The sequence below is a fragment of the Tenrec ecaudatus genome, chromosome 1 (assembly GCF_050624435.1).
Source record: "Tenrec ecaudatus isolate mTenEca1 chromosome 1, mTenEca1.hap1, whole genome shotgun sequence".
NCBI lineage: Eukaryota > Metazoa > Chordata > Mammalia > Afrosoricida > Tenrecidae > Tenrec > Tenrec ecaudatus.
The window spans coordinates 39399735-39420264 of NC_134530.1; the positions used below are offsets into that span (position 1 = coordinate 39399735).

Below are 20530 nucleotides of genomic sequence, written 5' to 3' on the forward strand. Positions count from 1 at the left end.
ACTCTCTAAAATGGTTCTGAGGAGCTATGTGGGGAGGGACCTAGACGTTGGAGGTTGGGGTTCCAGCTTGGCTCTCTTGGAGGCTATGTGAAGTGAGTGCATTCTGCATTCCACTATGAACATAGAGAGGTATTTGCTCTACTCAATGTAGTCAGGGTAAAGAGATTAGGGTGTCCTGCTTACTTACCCTCTATCTTTCACACTTAGTACCTTAAGAAAAAGGAGTTGTATGAGCCCCTAATAAAATGACTTTTTTTAAAAAGGAGAGAGAGAGAAGGAAAAAAATATTTTAATTATCAGGACTTCATGGGGGAAGGGGAAGCAGGGAGAGAGGGTAAAAAATGAGGAGCTGATGCCAGGGGCTCAAGTGGAAAGCAAATGTTTTGAGAATGATGAGGGAAACTGTGCAAGGGTGCTTGACGCAAGGGATGTATGTGTGGATTGTGATGAGAGTTGTACAAGCCCCCCATAAAATGATTTAATTATTTTTTAAAAAGAGCAACAACAAAAAAGAAGAAGACTGAATGCCTTTGAACTGTGGTGCTGGAGGACAGTATTGAAGTGCTGTGGACTGCCAAAAGAACAAACAAGGGTGGAGGGAGGGTGGAGTAAAGAGGGGGAACCAATTACAGAGAGCTACATATAACCTCCCTGGGGAACAGACAGTGGAGAAGTGGGTGAAGGGAGACTTTGGATGGTGTAATAATTTTATAAATTATCAAGGGTTCATGAGGGAGGGGGTGGGGAGGAAGGGGGAAAATGAGAAGCTGATGCCAGGGACTTACGTGGAAAGCAAATGCTTTAAGAATGATGAGGGTAATGAATGTAAAAATGTGCTTTATACAATTGATGTATATATCAATTGTGATAAGAGTTGTATGAGCCCCCAGTAAAATTATTTTAAAAATTCATGTTCCTGGGAGGAAAAAACAAAACAAACTAGTCTGTCTTGGAAGTTCTGCCAGCGTGCTCCTTAGAGGCCAGGACGGTGGGACTCTGTCTCACGGGCTTTGGGCATGTTAGGGGTGGCCGGTCCCTGGGGAAGGACGTCATGTTTGACAAAGAGGAGCAGCAAAAAGAGGAAGGGCCTCAGTGAGATGGGTGGACACAGTGGCGGCACCGATGGGAACAGTTGTGAGGGGGGCGCAGGACCGTGCGGGGTTTCATTCCTTTGTGTGTAAGGTCGCTATGGGTTGGAACTCGATGGCGATGGCACCTAACAATGACCAGAAAAGGATACGGGGGCCTTCTTCTCTGTCGCGAGCACAGTCGAGTCGCTGTGGGTCTGGGTTGGCTTGGTGCGCCCCGTTGGATTTCATTCCCGGGTCTCCCCATCCTTTTTTTCACCCTCCTCTCCCCTCCTTTTGACCACAGACAAATGGGGGCTCCCTTCAAGTGCCAGGCACTGGCAAAGCACCATGGGCAAAGATGGCTTCCCCTGCCTCCGCTGCTTCTGCTCAAAACCAAGTTCCCTGTCATCAAGCCAATTCCGACTTGTCGCAGCTCTATAGGACAGGACAGAACTGCTCCCTGTGGGTGTCCAGGACTGTCGATCTTTAGGGGAGTAGCAAACCTCATCTTTCTCCAGAGTCTCTGGTTCTGAACTACTGACCTGAGGGTTAGCAGCCTAATATGTAACCATCCCACCACCGGTAGAGATAAAGCTTAGAAGCCAAACTGAATTCTCAGGGCCAGGGAGAGGGGCTGGTAGAGTGATGTGTGGTGGGGGTGGTCCTGAATTGGGTAAGCATCCTCGGAGAAGGTGACATTCTGTTGGCTGACTGAAGGAACTCTGGGGCACCTGTGTAGCACGTAGCCGCTCTAATGGCAGGTGCTGGCAGTGCCACTAGAGGGCACTATAGTCCTGAGAGTCAGGAGTCCTGCCCCAGGGCACCAAGGTTCTCAAGCCTCTCACTGGGGCCCCCAGCTTCTCCAGTCCTGAAGCAGGAATCCTTTCAGCGGACTGCACGTGGCTGCAGAGAGAATTCCAAGAGAAAGCACATTGAAAAACAAGAACTCGTGTGGCCACGGAGTAGCTGCTGCAGTCCCGGGAATACATACTCCTAATGGAAAACCATAACTGAATTCCTCCACAGTCCCCCCATTAGGAGGAGCCCACCCAGGACCCTGTACATGGATACCTGGCCTGGGGGCTCCAGGAGCACAGAATGGGGATAACAGATGGTGTGGGCAGGTCACCCCCAGACTCCTCAGGAGTGCAGAGGTCGTAGCTCCCCCACCCACATGCTTAGCATGTCTGAAACTGAAAGAACTCGAGAAAAACAAAATTCAAGCCTCCAGTTAGAATAGTGAAAGATTTTATGGACAAAGTATTAAATGACGAGGGAATCATCAAAAGAAGATGGGAAGGACACACAGAGTCACTGAACCAAAAACAGCGTCAATATTTCACCATTTCAGGAGGTAGCACATGAGGCAGAAGTAGTGGTGCTGAAGGAAGAAGTGCAAGCTGCCCTGACAGCATCAGCCAAAGAGAAGCCTCCAGAAACGAATGGAAGGTCATTTAAAACGCTTCAACAAGCTGATGAAGTACTCACTCATCTATGCCAAGGAATTTGGAAGAGAGCTACTTGGCCACCTGACTGGAAGCAATCCGTGTTTGTACCCGTTCCAGAGGAAGATGCCTAGCAGAATGTTCACATTATAGAACATCACTGATCGCACCTGCACGTCAAATGTTGCTGAGGATCACCCCACCATGGCTGCAGCAGCACACTGACAGGGAGCTGCCAGAGAGCCGGGCTGGATTCAGATGAGGACACAGAACAAAGGAAAGGAGAGCATTGCTGAAGTCAGACGAATCTTGGCTGGAAGTAAAGAAGGTGAAAAAGATGTTTGCATGTGTTTCATCGACTATGCAAAGGTATTCAACTGTGTGGATCCTAACAAGCTATGGATGGCCTCAAGCAGGATGGGGATGCCAGAACACTCAAATTAGGGTCATCCTGAACGTGTACATGGGTCAAAGAGGCAGTTGCAGGACCAGAACAAGGGAATGAATACCGCATGGTTTACAATCGGGAAGGTGTGTGTCAGCGTTGTAGCCTCACACCATACTTCTTCCATCTGTATGCTGAACAAATCATCAGAGAAGCTGGATTCTCTGAAGAACGCGGGACCAGGATCTGAGGAAGGCTTATTAATAAGCTGTGCTATGCAGATGCCACAACCTTCTTGATGAAAGCGAGGGGCACTTTGAAACACTTGCCGATGAACATCAAGAATTGCAGCCTTCAGGATGTAAAGAAAGTTCAAATCCTCGCAACTGGACCAATAGGAAACATCATAATATATGGAGACCAAATTGAAACTGTTAAAGATTTTGTCTTGCTCGGAGCCAGTCCATGCTCATGGAAGCAGCAGTCAGGAGATCCAATGAAGCACTGCACTGGGTACATGGGGCTGCTGGCAAGTAAGGTGACCCCTCCCTCGGAGGGATTTAGAGAGGATCTCCCCTCCCCTGTGAGTCATTCTCCTTCCAGTGAAGTCAGTCAGGTTAGAATGTTGGGTTTCCCCTATTCATGACCTTCCTCCAGACGAAAGCCCGTGTGTCTGGTGGAAAAAGGCTGCTGGCCACAGTCAGCACATCCTTCCTGTCATCCGAGGATCCTAGCTGCCTTTGTGTTTGGGCAATGTAGGTAAGTGGCAGACATGCAAATTCCCCCAGGTCTGCATGCAAATTCCCCCAGAGGTTCCTCTGGACTTCATTTGCATATCCATGTCAGTAGTCCCACCCTGTAAATGTAACTGCTCATTAGCTACTCTCCTGAGCTGGCTGGACTGTCTGTGTGGACCCTTCTGAGCTTATTAGACTCCAGTACATAAATTGTCACCATGTACAACTTTGAAACTTAGGTGACTGGACACTAGCGACTCAAGCCATGAGGGTTGGAGGTATGGCTTCATTTACAAAGGCGTACCCATGCCTGGTGCTCTCACATGTCCCAGAAAAGCGGAGAAGAGTAGGTGAGTGTTGGTGTTGGGTCACCGTTGGTGAGTCACACCCAGAACACCAGGTCAGGAAAACTGTAACCCTTTATGGCTGTAGGAAGCCTCATCTCTTTCCCATGGAGTGCCTAGTGGTTTCAAACTGCTCACCTTGCAGTTAGCAGCTCAAAAGGTAGCCTGCTATGGCACCGGGGCTCAGGAGGAAAATAGGTGTCTGGGATCTGGGGGCAGGGCAGAGAGCAGGAGGTGGGGATGGGCACGGTGTCTGTGGGGTTCCCAATTGTCCCCAGGCAGCAGGCAGCCAGCCAGTGCAGAAGAGGGATACAAGGGCCTTGTAACTGGCGTTCCCCAAGCCAGGCAGCCTCCAAAAGACTTCAGGGCCAGGGGTCCCCTTCATCCCAACAGCTATGGGATGGCCAGATGCTGACGGACTGTGGAGAGGCTGTGTGTGTGTGTGTGTGTGTGTGTGTGTGTGTGAAGTTAGCCAACCTAGATGGTTTCTTTCCCTCCCATAAATGGAGCCACGATTTCTCGAGACAACCCAAGGCCGCCGAATCTTAGCTGGTCCTTGTTCAGGGTATAAAAGAGACCGCTACCTTCAATACAAAGTACGGAGAGTATTTATTAAGCCTGAAAAGGACAGAAACACGGACACATCATCCAAACAAGGGAGTTGAAATGGCGCCTGAGGATGGAACAAAGCCAAAGGGAAAGATAAAAACTCACAATGACAGGTGGGGCTACAGGAACAGGACCATGATGGTGGGGACCTGGCCGTGATGTTAGATAGAAGGGCTCGCAAGATTGGCCCAGGACTTCCAACCAAGGCGGTCAGGGTGAGCCTGATAGGGCAAGACTCCTGAGTTTGTGACCCTCCTGTGCAGTCCCTGGTCAGGCCACCTCCCTCCATCAAGGACACACCCAGGCTGGCTGGAGAGGAGTAGAGGCACTCTGCCTGAGGGCAAGATGATCTCCATCTTTGGTTAATGATCAGAAAGAATTCAGTGGAAGCTTAATAGATGTGGGGCCCTGCCCGTGGACTTTGGCCAGTCACTGCCATCCATAGTCGTTTGCATCCAAGGTGCTCTCAGGCATCCTTGCAGCCAGTGGTCCCGCTGGGGGAGAACCTGAAAGGGGGGGGGTAGTCCCAGAGCCCATTAGGGGCAGACAGGGCTGTCTGGAAGGCAGCTGGGACCTGTGAGTCACAGCCCGGCCATTCAGCTGGGGCCTTCCAGAGGAGCAAGGTCCTGCTCAGCCAGGCAGGGAGCACCTCTGGAATGTTCTTGGCAAATCTGACCCCCCCACCCCCACCCCCGGGACCAGCACCCCTAGCTGGCAGAGTCCTAGTTGTGATCTCTGGGGAGCCCTCCACAGACTGCCGGTGGAAGATGCAACCCAGGGGGCTTCAGCATGCCAGGGGCTTTGTCCTCCCAAGTATATTTGCATGACAGTAGGACTGAGTGATGCAGATTCCCAGCAGGGGCTCGAACCAGAACGAACCGGTTCCCAGCCCGGATTGACTCATTCATCCAAAAATATTCATCGACCTCTGTGGGCGCCATCCCCTGGGCTCCCTCTTTCCAGGGGGAGGTTTAGTGGGGGGGGGGTGTTTCTGCGGGGTCGAGAGAGGCGGGCGGCGGCAGAGGTGGGGGCCAAGGTGGGTCCCACGGCCCCGTGCACCAGCGGGGAGGTGTCAGATGCTTGCTCTCCGGACTGGATCCATTTCATACTTGACGGGTGGGGTGAGGTCCAGTCTTGCGCAGCGGCTGTCTTATCGGGCGGGGACTTTTTCCCTGCCTGTACAGCTGGGGGGACCATCACATCACCCCTTTCTCACAGGGGCCCGAGGGGGCGTGGCGGCTGGCAGGCGCAGTTTGTCCCAGTCTCCACACCGAACTTGAAACTGAAACCGGTTCCTGCGGGTTTCCGCTGGAATCCCGGGATATCCCAGCTCTGGCTAAAATGCAGATTGTGCTTCAATGACACCTGGGCGGGGAAGGCACATTCCCAGCAGCCGAGCCCACCGGAAAGAACCGCTTTCAGAGCTGGGCTTTCCCTCTCTCTTATCGGCCCCCGAACACCTGCAGGTGCCTCCGCCCTAGCACAGGTGGAGGGAGGTGGCGTCGGGCAGTGCTTTGAATAGGCCCACCCAGGGCGGAGGGCTGGGAGGAGGGCCGGCTTCCTGCTGGGGTGAGAGGTGACCCCCGCCCAACCCCCCCACCCACACACATAGTCAGCTGAGTCACTGGGATCGAGACCCCCACTTGCCCTCCCCTCCTCCCCTGGGCTCCAGAGACCCGGAGAGAGACGCCACCTGCATTCCTGGGGGCCCCACTCTCCCTCCCACTCTGCCCCGGAGGTCCAGACACGTGTCTGCCCGATCCTGCCCACCATCGCCTCCAGGGCACATACACACCCTTTGTAAGTTTCCATTTCTGCTCTCGGTCTGACTCAGGCCTGACCCACCCCCGGAACCGTCCCTGCCGGAAGTGGAAACCTCCCCTCCGCCCTGCATTTCACCGCCGCGGCCCTCCGCTCCCCGGGGTGACACACTGCGGGCACATCGTGGGCGCCTCCGATGGCGGACGTGCTTCTGGCTAGGTTTGCCTGCCTGTTCCAAAACGGAACCAGCTTTTCCTTATCAGCGCTAGTGTGGGAGATACAGAACGTACTGTATGCCTTATCCAACTCAACATCAGGATGCTTTAATGTCGGGCTCACGAGCTGGAGTAGAAGAGGCGCACTCTGGTTCTATTTAATTTGTGTTGTACTAAATATTTAGGTCAAGTTATACTTTACATAGTGCCCTTTGATTCAAAGATATATTTGAACAGTGTATATTATATGAACTTGGAATGTCCCCCAAATATCACTGCCCCTGGATTAGGAACTGAATAGCAGGCAGTTCTAATTCGTTATCTTAAAAAGGGGCCAATAGATAGGGAGATTAACAGAGGTGTCCACTCACGTAACTACATTAATCCATAACAGTGGTATTGGCCTACATACATGTGTACATGTATTTATAAGGCAATACACTGAAGCTGCAGATGGGCCTTGGGCTTCGGCTCATACTTTTCCTTAAGACAAAACACTTTGTTCTAACAAATTGGCATCCTGTGATACTCAGCTACGCGCCCCACCCTGACCCCCTCACACACTACAGGATCTCTGAAGATAAAATGTGTTCATAAGCAGATGTGGTGAAGACAGAGGACGGTGCCCGACTATTAAAAGATTAGTGTCTGGAGTCCTAAAGGCTGGAAGTTAAACAAGGGCCAGCCAACAGTGAAGCAACAAGCCCACATGGAAGAAGCACACGGGCCGGTGCGATCGTGAGGTGTCATCGAGACCGGGCAACTGGCATCAGAAGATTCACAACAAACAGTAAACAAACAAACAAACAAAAATGCATTGGTGAGAATGGAGGGAGGTTGGACCTGGAGTGAAGACCCAAAGCCCATCTATGGACAATGGAGCACCCCCCACAGAGGGGTCGCAGGGAGAGGATGAGTCAGTCAGGGTGCAGTAGAGCACTAGTGGGTCACGCAATATACCTCTGATCCCTGGAGACCCCCTCACCCCCGCTGTCATGACCTCAGTGCCGCTTCCCAATCCAGACTAGATAGGAACATGTGCATAGGTATAAGCAAGAGATAGAACTCACAACACATGGAACCCAGGAACAAGAATGGGAATAGAGATACCAAAAGGGTAGGGGGAAAGGAGTTAGATAGGGAGGGAGGGGGGTCACCGATCGCAATGAATCGCACATAACCACCAGGGGGTAGAACAACAGAAACCAGAGGGGAAGGGAGATGGCGGTCAGTGTGAGATTTAAAAATAATTAACAATCTACAATTGATCAAGGGGCCACAAGAGTTGAGGGGGGGGGAGAGGAGCTGATCCCAAGGGCTCAATGGAAAGTGAATGTCTAAAAGAGAACGATGGAATATATGTACAAATATGTCAGATAAAACTGATGTGTGGTTTGTAACAAGAGTTGTAAGATCCCCCAATAACATGATTTTAAAAAGGGCGGGGGCAGAAAAAGTTTATGTACAAGAAATAAGGAGCCCTGCTGGTGTAGGGGTTATGTGCGTGACTGCCAGCCCACAAAGACGTGCAGCCGAGAACCCCGCAGGAGGAGTTCCACTCTGTCCTACAGGGTTGCTGAGGCAGAAAGGACTGGCCGGGAATGAGTTGGCACAGCAAATGGAGAGTCCAACATCCTGAAGCCCACAAGGGGTCTGTGGGAGCTCAAACTCCTTCATCAGAACGTTCCTGTCTTGTTAGAAGATGGCACAACCTTTCCACCTGTGCACAGAAACTCTTCAGTTACAGTTTTTCTTGGAAAGAAGCTTGGAGTCAACTTCCCCTCTGAAACACTTAACATGAATTATCCATTGACTTCTTTATATTGAAATGTCTTCTGAAGTGTTTACTACATAACTTGAAGAAGAAAAATTTTATATCTTCAAAATAGTTATGACAAGTGCTATGAAGTCTTACATTTTCAACACTAAATTGCCCTCATCTCTTCCATTTTCTTTTTTCCTTTCCACTCTTCTCAGGCGGCGTTCTGCCTTTGCAGGAGCTAACTTGTAGTCTCTGTAGATTGCACAACCGCCCCGACCAAAAGGAAATGCCGCTGCCCTCTAAGGAATTCTAACTCATAGGGACCCTATAGGACAGAGAATACCTGCCCCTGTGTGTTTCCAAGTCTTTAAATCCTCTAAAGGCTACAGAGAGAAGTGTCAGGTGGGTTTGAGCCACTGACGTTCTGATTGGCAGTTCAATGTGTAACCAACTAGCTAGCGTGGGTCTATAAACACCTTCCTTTGGAATTTCCTGAATACGCAATTCCTTTTCAAACATTTCTTACCTTTTTTTAATCTTATCTTGTAAGTTTCAGGTCTGAATTATTCTCATATTTAAAACCAGGATGATAAATTAGTATAATGTAATAGCTGAAAATATAGTGGAACACCTTATCTAAGAAAGTAGAGCTGCTGCGGACTATTCAATGCAATTTTCTGAATCTGCACCCCAAATAATCCCAGGAACAGGCCTAAAAGCCAAGACATCTAGAAAAAAAATGTTTTTGTTATTGGGCTATGTAATCAGACCAGTAGGACAACAGTAAATGACTGGAGAGTGACTGTCCCCAGAGGCCAAGACAGTCTCCTGGTGATTGTCGCTGTTGAAGGGCCTACTGTGTGCCAGGTGCTAACTCTGCCTGTAGCAGAATAGTCACTGGAAGGTTATTGTCCCCCTTTTACAGAGGGGAGTGGCGACAGTCACCAGGGAGGTGAATGACCAGGGCTTTGGGAACGCTGGCAGGACTAAGGAGCCACTGTGATTTTCACCATCGGAAACTCAAGCCATGAGTTTGGTGAGAGCAGGCGGCAAGGTGGTGTGTGATTTTCACCATCGGAAACTCAAGCCATGAGTTTGGTGAGAGCAGGCGGCAAGGTGGTGTGTGTCTCTGCCTGGGCTGCTGCTCAGGTGCCCTGCAGGGGCAAGGTAAGCGGAGAGCTGGGTTTCTCTGTGTTGGGGTTTTGTGGAGAGCTAAAGGAGTAAGACAGGAGCAGAGGCCGTGACTGACTGTGGACTGTGGGCTGAGTGGAAGGGCAGGGAGGCAGAGGGGAGGAACAGTGCAAGGAGGTCAGATTCATGGAGTGTGGGCTCCCTCCCGGGACACCAAAGGCTTGCCGGGGTTGGGGTGCTGACCGGACAGAAAGGAGATGAGCATGCCCTCAAGGCATATTCATGGGGAGTCTGGGACAGGTGACTTAAGGGGCTCTTTCACTAACTCCCTTCTACCCTTTTTAAACATAACAGCTTCGTGGAGATAGAATTTGCAGACGATGGGACAGGCCCCTACACGTGCAAAGCTCAGTGCTGTTTAATCCGCGTTGTGCAGCCATCGCCACTCTCTAATTGCAGAACATCACCTCGAAAAGAGATCCCTGGAAAAGTTGCCGTCTCACCTAGGACCCAAGTCTCAGGATCCTGAGGATCCTCCTGGGGAGGCCGGGTTGGGTCAGAGCAAGGGCACAGGCGCTGGGCAGGAGGGCAGCAGTGGCACAGCAAGACGGGCTGGGCGGGGAGCAAGGTGCTACCAATAGAAGTGGCGGCAGCACTCCTGGGCCCAGCGCCTCCTCCCTGTGGGTGAGGGGAACCCCTGCATGGGGCTGGGTAGGGCGAGGGGGTCCTACTGCGCAGAGCAGCCTGCAGTGGATGCCCCAGGGCGCCTGCGCTCAGGCGAGGGCTGGGGCAGAGGGCTTCATGCCTGGAGGCCAGCTGGCCATAGCATGGCTCATGCTGATTAGATGCATGGTTGTGGGTGATGGGGGTTGGTAACAGATGCCTACTCTAGAGCTGTGCCAACGACGCCTTCCCAGAGGAGGACGTGCCCACCCTCTTCAACCACTACGAAGTCAGTATCACTGTGGGGGGCAAGCAGTACCTGCTGGGACTCGAAGGCATGACCGGACAGGAAGACTGCTCATCGGAGGCTTTTCTCTTAGCCTAGGACCGATGTCTTCCCTGGGTGCTTCCCTGTGCTAAGCCCAGTCTCATTCCAAACGGTGGAAGAGGAGTGGGTACCCAAACTTCAGGAACAGGCATCAAATGTGCCCTTTTGATGAACAGGAACTCAGGGTGATCTCTGAGATGACCCCAAAACTTGAGCCAGACAGAATGATATGAAAGTAAAACGCCCATTGGGGGAACTTCCTGGACAGAAACCAGCCAAAAAGCCAGGAGCACACCGCTGTATAGAATGTTCACCTTTAACGCTAAAGGGATGGAAGCAGTTTTTAATGAGGTTGTCAGAGGCATTTTTGCTCCAAAGAAACACACAGTAAAAAAGGAAAAAAAAAGAGCAGAAGGGTTCAGTTATCAGGCATCAAAGAACAAAAAATCATATCATTGTGTGCTCACTTCCCTGATAAGATCTCTGAAGACAAATGGGTGCATAAGCAAATGTGGTGAAGAAAGCTGATGGTGCCCGGCTATCAAAAGAGATAGCATCTGGGGTCTTAAAAGCATCCATTTAGCTCAGAAGCACCAAATCCCACAGGGAAGAAGCACACCAGCCTGTGTGATCACAAGGTGTCAAAGGGATCAGGTATCAGGCATCATCAGAACAAAAAAATCATATCATAGTGAATGAGGTGGGGAGTGCCGAGTGGAGACCCAAAGTCCATTTGTAGGCCACTGGACATCCCTTTACTGAAGGGTTGTGGGGAGGAGACCAGCCAGTCAAGGTGTGATGTAGCAACGATGAAACATACAACTTTCCTCTAGTTCCTAAATGCTTCCTCCTCCCCCACTATTATAATCCCAATTCTACCTTACAAATCTGGCTAGACCAGAGGATGTACACTGGTACAGATAGGAACGGAAACACAGGGAATCCAGGGCGGATGATCCCTTCAGGACAAGTGGTGTGAGTGGCGATACTGGGAGGGTGGGTTGGAAAAGGGGAACTGATTACAAGGATCTACATGTGACCTCCTCCCTGGGGGACGGACAACAGAAAAGTGGGTGAAGGGAGATGTCGGACAGGGCAAGATATGACAAAATAAGTTATAAATTATCAAGGGTTCATGAGAGAGGGGGAGCGGTGAGGGAGGGGAAAAATGAGGACCTGATGCCAGGGGCTTAGGTGGAGAGCAAATGTTTTGAGAATGATGAGGGCAATGAATGTACAAATGTGCTTTACACAATTGATGTATATATGGATTGTGATAAGAGCTGTATGAGCCCCTAATAAAACGATTAAAAAATAAAGAGAGAATTAGGATAACTGTTGCTGGATTGCCTAAGAACTGTCTTCAGCGGCCAAGGAGATGATCTCTCTCTCTCTCTCTCTCTCTCAGAAAGCACAAGAAGTGCTGCTGCCGCACCCAGGCCCTATGTGAAGAAGCAGGTGTAAAAATTGACCAAATGAAAGTGATAAAACTGCCCGCGGTGGACTCAAGCGTTCATTTGAGAATGTTTCTTTTTTTTTAATTTTAAGTATTTTAAAAAAATCATTTTATTGGGGGCTCTTACAACTCTTGTTACAAACCATACGTCAATTGTATCTGACATATCCATACATATATTCCATTGTTCTTTTCTACACATTTACTTTCCATTGAGCCCTTGGGATCAGCCCCTCTTTTTTCCTCCCCCTTCCCTCCCCACCCCCCGCACTGGGAGAATGCTTGGCTTTGACCATACCTACTTCTGCACAGTCAAGAAAGACCTTCTCCCTTTGCTCCCATTAGATGTTCCTGATGCAGGTTGCTTCTCTCCCAGTAGACCCAGAGTGGTGAAACAGCAAGGCCACCACGTCCGTCACCAAAGGTCACTCCAAACGGGCAGGAGACAGGCTGGACCTGAGGAGCAAGTGTGTGTGATCAAAAACAAATGTCTTATTATCATAGCACAACCTAAGTATAACCTAACTAATCCTATCCTAAAATGGATTGTTCCTCCTTAGAAACAAAAACAAAACCCCACCCCTGCATCTATAGCAGTCACTCACCATTCCCTCACCCCTTCCTCCTAGCCATCACTCATCTACTTCCTGTCCCGGTGACCTCGACTGTTCGGACATTTTATGCAGGTCAGATCCCACCATAGATGGTCCTTTCTGGTTGCCTTGATGAAGCAGTCATGTTAAGGAAGGCTGGGAAGACCTCAAAGATGGGCCAAGAGGAGGGAAGACGGTCACCGTGATGATGAAGCAACTGCTGAAGTCAAGAGACCGGTGGGACAGCTGAGAATTCCCAGGGAGGTGGTAGCTGCTAAGGTTGGGGTCTCCCACGGTTCGGCAGGTTCCATTCTAAGTGAGCACCTGGACTCCAGCAAGCTTCAGCTCCATGGGGGCTGTCCTAGGTTGGGTTCTTTGGAGAAGCAAAACCGCGAAGCTTCTAAAGGTCAAGAACTGCGATATTTATTGTAAAGGGTCTTCCACACCTGTCGAGAGTTCCCGTCTCGGTAACCACAGGGGCAGTTTGTCCTGTCCTGTGGGGTCGCTGTGAGTTGGAATGACTTGGTCCTCATTACCCGGGAGTTGTTCCCGCCCTTAAAGACCCGACAGGACAGAGGAGATCTGCTGCAGAGGCTTCACAAGGCTGACGTCTGTGGAAGCTGACTGTGGGATCTTCTTCTCTCAGAGCAGGGGATGAGTTCAAACCACCAGCCTTTCGGGTCGCAGCCCGGGCTTAGCACTGGGCCAGAGGGCTCCGTTGGCTTTCCTTGTGGTGGCGGTTGGTGTTGCTGAGTTGGTTCCACCCCTAATGACCCTGCCCACACAGAACCAAACACTGCGCCCTCCTCACGATTGTTCCTGTATTTAAGCCCATTGCTACAGTTACTGTGGCTGAAATTCTTTCTCTTTTCCTCTGACCATCTGCTGTACCAAGCATGATATTCTTTCCTGGGACCGGTCCTTCCTGACAGCATATGCAAAGGACACGAGACAAAGTGTCACCTCCCTGCTTCAGGAGCACGCCGGCCGCGCTCCTCCCCAGACACTCTGGATTGCTGTTGTGGAATCTCTGGTACAGTGGTATGTTCAGTTCCCTTGCCAGCACCAGAATTAAAACACACAAGTTCTTAGTGAGGCTTCCTCGCTTGTGGTCCAGCTTTCTTTTCTTTTTTTGGTCCAGCTTTCATACATGTGCAGAATGGAAATACTATGGCTCGGTCAGGGGCACCAACGTCCTCAAAATGACGCAATACAATAGCATCCCCAACACAACAGGTGCTCATAGATGCTTGCTGAACGCATGTCAACATTTTGAGATAGCAAGTTCCTATGTACAGATGAGGGGGTACCCCCAAAACCCCAGAATTTTATTTTTTTAAATCATTTTTAGGGACTCACACACTCTTTATCACAATCCATCATTTGTACATTTATTGCCCTCATCATTCTCAAAACATTTACTCTCCACTTAAGCCCCTGGCATCAGCTCCTCATTTCCACCCCCTCTCACTTCCCACTCTCCCCTCCCTCATGAACCCTTGATAATTTATAAATTATTTTTTCATGTCTTACACTGTCCAATGTCTCCCTTCACCCACTTTTCTGTTTTCTGTCCCCCAGGGAGGATGTTATATGTAGATCCTTGTAATCAGTTTCCCCTTTCCAACCCAGCCTCCCTACACTTTATTTTATTTTTAAAGCTATGTATTTAAAATTTTTTTTTACAAAACAACCTTATCAGGTGATGCTGGGAGAGTGGAGGGTGAGTGGGTTGGAAAGGGGGAACTGATTACAAGGATCCACATGTGACCTCCTCCCTGGGAGATGGATGGCAGAGAAAGGGGGGAAGGGAGACTCCAGATAGGGTAAGATATGACAAAATAACAATCTATAAATTATCAAGGGTTCATGAGGGAGGGGTGAGCGGGGAGGGAGGGGAAGGGCTTAAGTGGAGAGCAAATGCTTTGAGAATGATTGGGGCAGGGAATGTGTGGATGTGCTTTATACAATTGATGTATGTATATGTATGGATTGTGGTAAGAGTTGTATGAGCCCCTAATAAAATGTAAAAAAAATTTTTAAAAACCAACCTTATCATTTTCAAAGTACTCACTATTGCACTTAATACATTTGTGAAATCTGTGATTCCATTCTTGGAAACATTTTACAAACTCATTGGTATGGATGGCTGACAGCACCACCCTTGTTTTTTCTTCACCTCTTCTACGTCATCAACTCACTGTCCTTTCATGTCTCTCTGCATTTGCAGAAACAAAAAGAAGTTGCATGGAGTGAAATCAGGTGAATAACTATGTGGGGCAAGAGACACTTGCTGTTTTTGCCAAAAACTGGTGCACTGAGGTGGCTGTGTGAGCATGCGTTGTCGTGGGGAGAAAGCCAGCCTCCCTTCCTGCCACAAATCAGGACTTTTTGTCACACCGCAATCTAAATCAGCAGTTCTCAACCTGTGGGTATCGACCTCTTTGGGATTGAACAACCCTCTTACAGGGGTCGCCTGATTCATAACAGTAGCAAAATTACAGTTATGAGGTAGCAGTGAAAATAATTTTATGGTTGCAAGGTCACCACAGCATGAGGAAATGTATGAAAGTACCGCCGCATTAAGAAGGTTGAGAACCACTGCTCTAAATAGAAAGCTTGACTAACAGTCTGACCTGGTGGAACTATTTTCAAATGTACTATGGGTAGACATTTTCTTTTTATCTATCTATCTATCTATCTATCTATCTATCTATCTATCTATCTATCTATAGTAGACATTTTCATCCTTTTGGGAAGTCGATGGACGTCCAGCACAAAGTTTATTATCAATTGACATTTCACCTTTTTTGAAATGAGAAAATCACTTGTACACTTAAATTTTTCCCATAGGGCTGTCCTTGTAAGCTGTGTTCAACATCACAACAATTTCTGCGGCATTTCTCCCGAGCAGGAAACAAAATTTCACAGCCACATGCTGTTCTCTTAAATTGGCCATCACACAAAAAAAGTTTCCAACAAAAATGCTTATATGAAAAAATTCACTGTGACCAGAGAGAACCTTCCCAGGAGACACCACTGGATGCCCTAATTCAGAGCAAGTTGCTTAGTTGCTCAATGCTCATTTAGCAGGGAAAATCTGTACCACAAAATCTTGATTCCGCCCAGTGCAATTCCATGTTGGTTTTTTTTGTATACACACACACACATACACACAATGCAGAATTGGTATGAATAGAATGATCCCATTTTTATCTTAAAAGTATATTGGAAAGCACATAAAAATATATATATGAATCACCAGGGGATGTGTACCATGAATGCTGTTGACACTGTGTGAGATGGCGTGAGCTCTGTTACTGTTAGAAGATACAATTGAGCACAAAGAGGCCAAAGCCGCTACAGAGGTCACTCTAAGTGTTACAATGTAATGGAAACAAAAGCTTTTTGTCATTTAAAAATAAAAAAATCTCCAAAACTACCTGTTTTTACCTAGGTAACTGGGATTGGGGGTTAGGTGTGGAGGATCCTCGTTTTCTATTGTTTCATTTAGACTATGAGACATATTTTACTATGAGTTTGTATGTCTTTAATAAAAAGAAATTGGGGGAGGGAGGGGAAAAAATCCGGAGTGGATGCCAGGGGCTTAAGTGGAGAGCAAATATTTTGAGAATGATGAGGGCAATGAATGTACAAACGTGCTTTACACAATTGATGTATGATATATCGATTGTGATAAGAGTTGTATGAGCCCCTAATAAAACGATTTTTAAAAAAATAAAAGAAAAAGTAATTGTGGTAGACACACGCAATGAGATTTGGTAATAATAGAGACTAGATTCCGTAGAGCATGATGGTTCCCATGGGAATAGCACGTATGAGGCAAGCAAAAAGCCCTGGGCTAGCACAACCACTACCCACCAAGTAACCCTGCGCCTTGGCTTCCCCATTGTTAACAAAGAGGAGGGCTAGACAAGTAGACCTCTAGCCTGGCACCCTGTGACTTCCTGGGAGGGTGACACTGGAGCAGAAGTTTGCTGAGGACCCGTAGGGACGAAGGGGGAGGGCATTTTCCATCTTCACCTGCTCTTTCTCCAAAGAACAACACGATGAGGGAAAGGCAGAGCAGTAGACTCCTGCTTAGTGAAAAGGCACGGTGCAGGCAAGTGGATCTAAGATCCTCTTTGTGCACAATGCAATGACCATGCTAATATAAAGGGAAACAATGGAAAACACACACACACACACACACACACACACATTGCTGATCCTGTTGACTGTGCCGCATAGAGCCTTTGGAGAGATTTTTGTTCTGGACTTTGGAATTACATTGTGCTTACATTTCAAGCATTTTATATTCCATTTGTAATCACCCAGAGAGATAAAAAGTAGCCTCTTGACTTTGAATTGTATCCAAATGTATTACACATTTTCCATTTCCCCTTCATTCTTAAAGTATACTAGACCTAACTTTTTATCTTTGTTTTTTCTTGGGATGAGTCAAGCTTGTCCATGACAGGGCCACTTCTCTGAGCATTTGAGGGACTCGTATGCTGAATCGTGCCCCCCAAATTTTCTGTCAACTTGGCTAGTGCGTGATTCCCAGAATTGTGTGATTATCCTTCATTGTGTGGTCTACTTAAACCTTAACTTGTCCACTGCTCATGAGGAAAAACTAGGGGCAGCTATGCTAATGAGACAGGATACAGTCTACAGGGTTAGGTTGTATCTCCAAAAGAGTCAATCCTTTTTGAAATAAAAGAGATTGAACAAGTGAGGAGAGGTCAGAGGGGCTTCCATACCACCAAGAAAGAAGAGCCAGGAGTGGATTTGGATTTGGAGCCCCTTTGCTGAGCACCTCTTAGACCCAGGGGACTATTCATCCAAGACACATGGAAATCTCCCAGGAATGCTGGCCAACAGAGGCTGAAAGGAGGCAAGAAACTCCTCGTAAACTGTCAGACACCAGATAGAGTCTTCCCATATAACTGGTACCCTAAATTCAGACTTCCAGCTTCCTAAACTGCCAGAGAAAACAGAAATCAATTCATTCCTTCAAGTCATTCAGACACACGATGACCCTGTAGGACAGGGTGGAACTGCCCTTGTGGATTTCTGAGACCGCAACACTTTATGAGAGTAGAGAGCTTTCCTCTTTTTGCCTAAGGAGCTGCTGGTGGTTTCAAACTGCTAACCTTAACCTTGCGTGTAACCCACTATGCCACCACGGCTCCTAGACACTTCTGTTAAAACTTGTGGTATTTCTGTTATAGCAGCCCTTGACGACGAGGTCCAAGGGTTAGTTTGTCCTTACACAGAGTGCCGGTAGACCTTGCGTAGATTTTACTGATGTAGCCTTTGACAGCTGAAAAGAATAGATGTAACAGAGTTAAGTTAGGAAGCCCAGTACACTATGAATTTGTGGTTAATTGTCGGACTTAGAACCTATTTCTAGTAGTTTGTTCTATCCCGGCCCATTACTGACTGACGACTCTTCAGAGAAATTACTCTGTCAAATGTTGTGTGTGAGTCCCTGCTTTTCGTAGTGACTCTCTCTTTGTGTAGGGAGTGTGGCTGGAGCCTGCCAGTGAAGACGGGCTCTTCAGAGGTGTGCCTGGGCCTCTGCAGGTGGAGAACAGCTTCAGGCTGGTAAGGGAAGGGGGAGGGATGCCAGCCAAGGGCGAGCTCCTTCTATAAGGAGCACCAAAGAGTCTGAAGGTTTATCTTAAAGTTGAGCCTGGTCTTCCATGTCAGGGGAGCCAGCCCCTAGCAAATGATCACAGTCTGGCAGACACAGCAGTGATAAGTAAAGGCTGTAGTAAAGTCATAGAGAATAAGAGAGAGAAAAGAGGGGGAAGTAAAGGAGTCCGACACCTTTCATGGTAGCATGCTCGCCTCAGCCCCGCTTGGTGGTTCACATGGAGATCGGAGACGAGAGGGCAGGAGAGAGATCTATTGCTAACCGAGGCTTATATCTCATTGGGGGTGGGGTGGGGGGGGTGCATGCCCCCTAATCACAGGTAAAGACATACAGGAAGGGGTTGTACAATAGGCAATGCAAGCAATAGGAGGGGGACATACAATGGGCATAAGTACCAGGAAGGGGATGAGCTAGGGGTGTACACATAACAGGAAGGGAAGGGACTAAAGGTATGCATGTGACAAGATGGGCGGACCCTAGTCCATGATGGCGGCCTAAGCTTGAGTGGGCTTGACCTGCCTGGGCTCTTCTTCAGGGAAACAATCTACCACTATCCTTATCAGAAGGGAGTGGGCCCTACTTAGGGTGGGACAAACTATACAGTTTGATTGCTCTAGATGACTGATAGTCCTTAGGGAGAATAACCCCTGATTTACTTTCATTGACCTCCAAGTATATAGTCATTCACTATGTGTAACAAGCACCTAGGTTTGGCATATATTTAGGGGAGACAACTTGGGAGAAATCTTTCTGTTTCCCACAATTCCCCCTTTTGTTTTATGTATTAAAACCAAAAGAGCTATAGTGGCTACAGGGCTATTTTCTGTACACTGAAAGCTTTCAAGACAAAATTAATGACCAAATTAATATAGCAAAAAATCAAGGCTTTTGACAAACAGTTTGAATCTGCTATTGGGGGAGGTATGAGAGGGGCTGGATGCCGCGGCGGGAAGAGACGGAGCACATAGGAATGTCTGCTTCTACAGGGAGAGAGAATCAACCATGTGCTCACTTTAAGGCAGCACAGCTTTAAGGGGCGAATCTGTGGGAATGATAGATTACCTCAGGAAAATGTACTTGGTCTATATCTCCAACTACCAGAGTGGTGGCCTTCCTACTGTGGAATACTGGCCTTCCAGATTCCCTCTGTATCAGTCAGGGAATAAGTCCCAGTCATATTTCCCTCAGTGTTAGCTTCCCACATTTCCCCCTTCTGTATTATGTTTAAGATTTACTAGTGTCACGGAGGCAACATGATCTCTCTTCACATCTCTCAGCTTCCTATAGAAGCGACACGAGACTGCAGGCATCACAATTACGATGATAAACAACACAGTCAGACTGGAACTTAAGCTGCGTGAGATGCTTTGAACCCAAGCTCGGGGTCCAAGCCTTCTATGCCATCCACCAATTGTTTAGTCATATCAGAGCCAGGGGATGCCTCAAGTCTGTCTTTGAATGTATAGAAAATATTCTAATGAAATGTTTCCCTTAAACCCTTGCAAATGTTTTCTAATCAAATTCCAATCATGCAATGTCTTATCATATGGGTAAAGGGTTATACAGAAATCAGTTACATTCCAATCACATTTTAACATTAATTGATGTTGCAAGTCCATTTGATCCCCCCAACCACTGGACAGTGTGCTGAAGCTCCACTACTCTTCCCCCACCTCCCCACTGCCGCCCCAGTTCATCGTCCACCTTTGCCTGCGTGGCCCAGAGCTGGTGTGAGTTCACTTGGCACTTCTGTATGAACGGTTTAGTTTTGACGGACTCTTGTTGCCCTCCCCCAGCGACAGCAGCAGTGGTGGCAATCTCATAAGTCCGATTATAGCTGCGATGACCATTCCCACGAATCGGCGAGGTCTTCTCGGCATCTCCAACACCATGTGCACCATGAAGGATGATTCTGGACTGCTTTCCCATCTGCACTTCATCTCCACCGGGAAGGTTTACAAGAAGAGCACGGTTAATGCAAGCGAACAATTTACACTCATGGCAAGTGGCACTGCGAGCAGTTTCACTTATGATGATGTTTCTGCAGCGAGCACATAAGGCAGCTTTACACACAAGACTGTGTATCGAGTCTCGTTGTGAAAAGCGTAAGTATAGCCAGATTGACTGGTGCCTGCAAAGCTTCCCGTGTAGTCTGTTAAAGACTTAGTGTCAAGCGGTAATTTCCACAGGTTCCACTGTACAGGTCCTGTCACAGGCTTCCGTAACCTGGGATGGGGAGGCACAAGGCTTCCATGCCAGGCCATTAACTTTCACCTGGTGGTGGCAGTGCAATTAGGGGTCTTTTACCATTCACAATCACTGATATAATCACATGTCACATTGGATCCCTCTGAGCAATTAGTTAGAAA

The 20530-nt window shown here is 48.3% G+C and overlaps 1 pseudogene; it reads left to right on the forward strand.

Annotated features, from left to right (window-relative positions):
- Positions 1 to 10260: 10260 nt before the first annotated feature.
- Positions 10261 to 20219, forward strand: LOC142459945 (rho-related GTP-binding protein RhoQ pseudogene; annotated as a pseudogene).
- Positions 20220 to 20530: the final 311 nt, after the last annotated feature.